This window comes from Pleurodeles waltl, chromosome 6 (assembly GCF_031143425.1).
Source record: "Pleurodeles waltl isolate 20211129_DDA chromosome 6, aPleWal1.hap1.20221129, whole genome shotgun sequence".
NCBI classification, from domain to species: Eukaryota; Metazoa; Chordata; class Amphibia; order Caudata; family Salamandridae; genus Pleurodeles; species Pleurodeles waltl.
In genome coordinates this window covers 1,134,248,745-1,134,254,744 of record NC_090445.1, presented here as the reverse complement: position 1 = coordinate 1,134,254,744, position 6,000 = coordinate 1,134,248,745, and the positions used below count along the sequence as shown (strand labels likewise).

Genomic DNA, 6,000 nt, shown 5'->3' with positions numbered 1-6,000 from the left:
TTGAAAGAATATTGGGGAGGAACATAGGGCCAGATGTAGCAAAGGTTTTTACCCATTCTGTGTCTATGGGAAAAAGTGTTCGTACATATGGCCCATAGTGTATAAAAGCAGTTGTCCTCCCAAGCTATACCACCTGGCTAGCATGTCAACAATATTCTTCTTTTTCTGTACCTGTGAGTCATTTGACGGTATTGTGTTTTTCACAAATACAACCCAAATTCCAATACAAAAGATGATGCCATTCACACATTTTTACGCATGAAGTAAAGGGACAGATGAGATTAGAAAGATGAGAAACATTTGAAAGAATTAGAAAACACTGTCTAAAAAGTGCATCCAAAGTTGTAGCATTCTTTGGCAAAGGAATGAATCAGCTTTTTAATCATATGTCCACCTTCAAAAGACATGTGCAATCCATATTTATAAAAACGCTCAATCTGATGGTCAAACTAGTAGCAGAGGATTAACAAATAAGCGGGGGGTGTATTGGGTAGATGCCTCCCTTGTTTCTAACAACTGACCTCTTAAACTGTTATTCCGCACCACAGCTCCATGGCCATTCCTTCAAGTTGGAAAATACAATGCTTAGCTTAGTGCAAAAGGTCAAAAATAACGAGAAATATACATAGTAAAAATGTACACATTTATTTTAAAAAAACACGCACTGACAAGGAACATAATTTTAACCATGCCTTAAGCTAATTAACTTAATTATGGTTCACATTTACCGTACACTGTTTTACTTTTTTAATGAAAAGGAGAAACACAATTGGGCGTTTATGGACTTGCATATTCTGACATTTTTATTTATGTATGGAACTTACACAGCCAAACGTGTATAAAAAAACTATAATACAGTCCTGAATACTAAATCTGTAGAGTCGTAATTCACAGACAAGGGTGAACGGGAAGTTCTGAGACCACGATATGAACAGTGAGTTGCCGAAGATGTGGGAGCGATTGTATCAACTGCAGCCAGATGAGTTCAGCAAAGGAAAACGAATTAAAAACTGCAACAAAATAATAAACATAAAATAGTAGTTACTTACAAAGGTGATTTTATATTTCAACAATCACGCTAGTTAGTATGTTGCACTTAACTGTTAAACATTACATTACAATAAGCCTGCGTATCGTTTTGTACTGTTGGCACAACTGACATCCTTCAATTAGAATTAGAATAATATCTTTAAATATGGAATTTAAAGGTAGCGGGGGTATAGCACTGCCCCTCATTTTCTCGTCCCGTCATTTGTTACTGCAGCATGCTGTTTCGTGGTTGGATGGGCTGGGGAGAGGAGGTGGTGAGAGTTAGGAAGGATACCATGTTACACTGCTGCCTGCGGTTTGTTCCTATGACGAGGAATGTTGCTATGTGGGCGAGAGTATGTAATTTGATGTTATGCAAGCCAATATGCGATATTTAATATTAAATGATGGCGTCCGGGTACACAGAGGATGATAAGTGGTAACCCTAAAAATCAGCTGTTTGCTAATCACCATGAGACTGTTATGGCAGGTAGGGAAAATAAATAGTCCGGGAATGGGCTGTGTAACTGCAAATGCAAAGAACAGTTGCAACCTGTATGGAGCATGGTACGGGGAAGCAATACCAACTACATTTGTGTCACATGAGGCACTAGCCAGGAAGGTGTGTGGGAGAAAAGCACTGCCATGTCGATAAGAAGCCATGATCCCTTCCTTACAACATTAGTGCTACAGGATGCTGAAGGCGGTATGCTCTGATCTTTGCCTACTTTATGTGTGTGGCGCCAAGGTGGCTGAGGCATCCTCTGCCTGACATTATATCATCAAGGGCAGCCACTATGCTGATATAGGGATGGGCCGCCAACTGAGTGATCTCTCGAGTGCTAGGCAGATACCCTACTTGACTGGGTGAGGGAACTAGGCTGGCTGCACAACTATGGCACACGACAGAGAACATGGATTTAAGAGACACTTGGCGAAAATACCACTCACCTGACTTGGTTTACTCTTTTTACTCACAACCACATGACGCATACATCAAAATAGATTACATTTTTGCTCGCCTGCCAATAGGGGACTGATGCACAGATTTCGAGAGAGAACCATATTGGATTGTGCCCCATATGTAGTATATGTATATTCATGGTGTAAACAAGCCCTAGGGTCTCATCATGTAGACTGTGAGCTGAATTCCTCCTGGATGCTGCCTTTTGGTGGTCTAGTCATGCTAAACATATATTGTGAACATAACTGCCATCGCATTCCTAAGAGCAGCGGAATGGGATATAGTGAGGTTGGTGGTGAGGAGAGACTGCATTGGGAAAATAATACATGGGGTGACTAAGCAAATGAAACGTGAGATAGCAGTGGCAGAAGAACTGAACTAGAAGCTAGTGCTCCTACCTGGCTGGAACTGAAACATGACTTGCACATATTCAGTAGATCTGTCTAGAGCTGTATTCCTGCCTATATACAGGGAGTGCAGAATTATTAGGCAAATGAGTATTTTGACCACATCATCCTCTTTATGCATGTTGACTTACTCCAAGCTGTATAGGCTCGAAAGCCTACTACCAATTAAGCATATTAGGTGATGTGCATCTCTGTATTGAGAAGGGGTGTGGTCTAATGACATCAACACCCTATATCAGGTGTGCATAATTATTAGGCAACTTCCTTTCCTTTGGCAAAATGGGTCAAAAGAAGGACTTGACAGGCTCAGAAAAGTCAAAAATAGTGAGATATCTTGCAGAGGGATGCAGCACTCTTAAAATTGCAAAGCTTCTGAAGCGTGATCATCGAACAATCAAGCGTTTCATTCAAAATAGTCAACAGGGTCGCAAGAAGCGTGTGGAAAAACCAAGGCGCAAAATAACTGCCCATGAACTGAGAAAAGTCAAGCGTGCAGCTGCCACGATGCCACTTGCCACCAGTTTGGCCATATTTCAGAGCTGCAACATCACTGGAGTGCCCAAAAGCACAAGGTGTGCAATACTCAGAGACATGGCCAAGGTAAGAAAGGCTGAAAGACGACCACCACTGAACAAGACACACAAGCTGAAACGTCAAGACTGGGCCAAGAAATATCTCAAGACTGATTTTTATAAGGTTTTATGGACTGATGAAATGAGAGTGAGTCTTGGTGGGCCAGATGGATGGGCCCGTGGCTGGATTGGTAAAGGGCAGAGAGCTCCAGTCCGACTCAGACGCCAGCAAGGTGGAGGTGGAGTACTGGTTTGGGCTGGTATCATCAAAGATGAGCTTGTGGGGCCTTTTCGGGTTGAGGATGGAGTCAAGCTCAACTCCCAGTCCTACTGCCAGTTCCTGGAAGACACCTTCTTCAAGCAGTGGTACAGGAAGAAGTCTGCATCCTTCAAGAAAAACATGATTTTCATGCAGGACAATGCTCCATCACACGCGTCCAAGTACTCCACAGCGTGGCTAGCAAGAAAGGGTATAAAAGAAGGAAATCTAATGACATGGCCTCCTTGTTCACCTGATCTGAACCCCATTGAGAACCTGTGGTCCATCATCAAATGTGAGATTTACAAGGAGGGAAAACAGTACACCTCTCTGAACAGTGTCTGGGAGGCTGTGGTTGCTGCTGCACGCAATGTTGATGGTGAACAGATCAAAACACTGACAGAATCCATGGATGGCAGGCTTTTGAGTGTCCTTGCAAAGAAAGGTGGCTATATTGGTCACTGATTTGTTTTTGTTTTGTTTTTGAATGTCAGAAATGTATATTTGTGAATGTTGAGATGTTATATTGGTTTCACTGGTAATAATAAATAATTGAAATGGGTATATATATTTTTTTGTTAAGTTGCCTAATAATTATGCACAGTAATAGTCACCTGCACACACAGATATCCCCCTAACATAGCTAAAACTAAAAACAAACTACAAACTACTTCCAAAAATATTCAGCTTTGATATTAATGAGTTTTTTGGGTTCATTGAGAACATGGTTGTTGTTCAATAATAAAATTAATCCTCAAAAATACTACTTGCCTAATAATTCTGCACTCCCTGTAGGTGTTCCTGTACCAAAAATGTACAGAGAAGTGAACGGATCTGGTGTAATGTTGCTGTGGCTTTCGCTACAGAGGAAAACAAACACAAACATTTCCTCCATGTTAAAGTAATGAGATTCTGCAGTGTATGTGTAGGAAAGTACCATCTTGCCTGGCATGCTACCTCCATATTTCACTGTATATATGTTGTTTTAGTCTATGTGTCACTGGGACCCTGCCACGCAGGGCCCTAGTGCTCATAAGTCTGTACCCTGTATGTGTTCCCTGTGTGATGCCTAACAGTCTCACTGAGGCTCTGCTAACCAGAACCTCAGTGGTTATGCTCTCTCTGCTTTCCAAATTTGTCACTAACAGTGACTAAATTTACCAATTCACATTGGCATACTGGAACACCCATATAATTCCCCTGTATACAGTACTGAGGCACCCAGGGTATTGGGGTTCCAGGAGATCCCTATGGGCTGCAGCATTTCTTTTGCCACCCATAGGGATCTCTGACAATTCTTACACAGGCTGCCAGTGCAGCCTGCGTGAAATAACATCCACATTATTTCACAACCATTTACCACTGCACTTAAGTAACTTATAATTCACCTATATGTCTAACCTTCACCTGGTGAAGGTTGGGTGCAAAGTTAGTGTGTGGGCACCCTGGCACTAGCCTAGGTGCCCCCACATCGTTCAGGGCAAATTCCCCGGACTTTGTGAGTGCGGGGACACCATTACACGCGTGCACTATACATAGGTGACTACCTATGTATAGCGTCACAATGGTAACTCAGAACATGACTATGTAACATGTCTAAATCATGGAATTGTCACCCCAATACCATTCTGGTCCCTGGAACACAGCAACTCTGTCCAAGTGACTCCCACAGTCCGGTGACTCTACAGTCCAAGTTTGGTGGAGGTAAGTCCTTGCTTCCCCACGCTAGACTGCAAAGCTGTGTACCGCGTGATTTGAAGCTGCTCCGGCTCCTGTGCACTCTTCCAGGATTTCCTTCGTGCACAGCCAAGCCTGGGTCCCGACACTCCTTCCTGCAGTGCACAACCTTCTGAGTTGTCCTCCAGCGTCGTGGGACTCCCTTTTGTGACTTCGCGTGGACTCCGGTTCACTCTTCTTCTAAGTGCGTGTTAGGGTACTTCTGCGGGTGCTGCCTGCTTCTGTGAGGGCTCCCTGAGTTGCTGGGCGCCTCCTCCGTCTCCTCCTCCAAGTGGCGACATCCTGGTCCCTCCTGGGCCACAGCAGCACCCAAAAACCTCTAACGCGACCCTTGCAGCTAGCAAGGCTTGTTTGCAGGCTTTCTGCGTGGGAACACCTCTGCAAGCTTCATCGCGACGTGGGTTATCCGTCTTCCAAAGGAGAAGTCCCTAGTCCTCTTCTTTCTTGCAGAACTCCAAGCTTCTTCCACCCGGTGGCAGCTTCCTTGCACCCTCAGCTAGCATTTCCTGGGCTCCTGCCCACTCTCGACACTGTCGCGACTATTGGACTTGGTCCCCTTGTCTTACAGGTACTCCGGTCTGGAAATCCACTGTTGTTGCATTGCTGGTGTTTGTTCTTCCTGCAGAATCCCCCTATCACGACTTCTGTGCTCTCTGGGGGTAGTAGATTCACTTTACACCTACCTTTCAGGGTCTTGGGGTGGGGTATTTTTCTAACCCTCACTGTTTTCTAACAGTCCCGGTGACCCTCTACAAGCTCACATAGGTTTGGGGTCCATTCGTGGTTTGCATTTCACTTTTGGGATACATGGTTTGTGTTGCCCCTATACCTATGTGCTCCAATTGCAATCTATTGTAATTCTACACTGTTTGCATTCCTTTTCTTGCTATTACTTACCTAATTTTGGTTTGTGTACATATAACTTGTGTATATATCTTATCCTCTTACTGAGGGTACTCACTGAGATACTTTTGGCATATTGTCATAAAAACAAAGAACCTTTATTTTTAGTAACTCTGTGTATTGTGTTTT

The 6,000-nt window shown here is 43.6% G+C and overlaps 1 protein-coding gene across 4 annotated transcripts in view; it reads right to left on the bottom strand.

Annotated features, from left to right (window-relative positions):
• Positions 1–622: 622 nt before the first annotated feature.
• Positions 623–6,000, bottom strand: part of PPIH (peptidylprolyl isomerase H) — a 166,364-nt gene continuing 160,986 nt past the window's right edge. For all 4 annotated transcript variants that reach the window (XM_069240331.1, XM_069240332.1, XM_069240335.1 and 1 more), the window contains one exon: positions 623–1,010. The gene's annotated coding sequence lies outside the window, so the exon portion shown is untranslated. The remainder of the gene's footprint in view (positions 1,011–6,000) is intronic.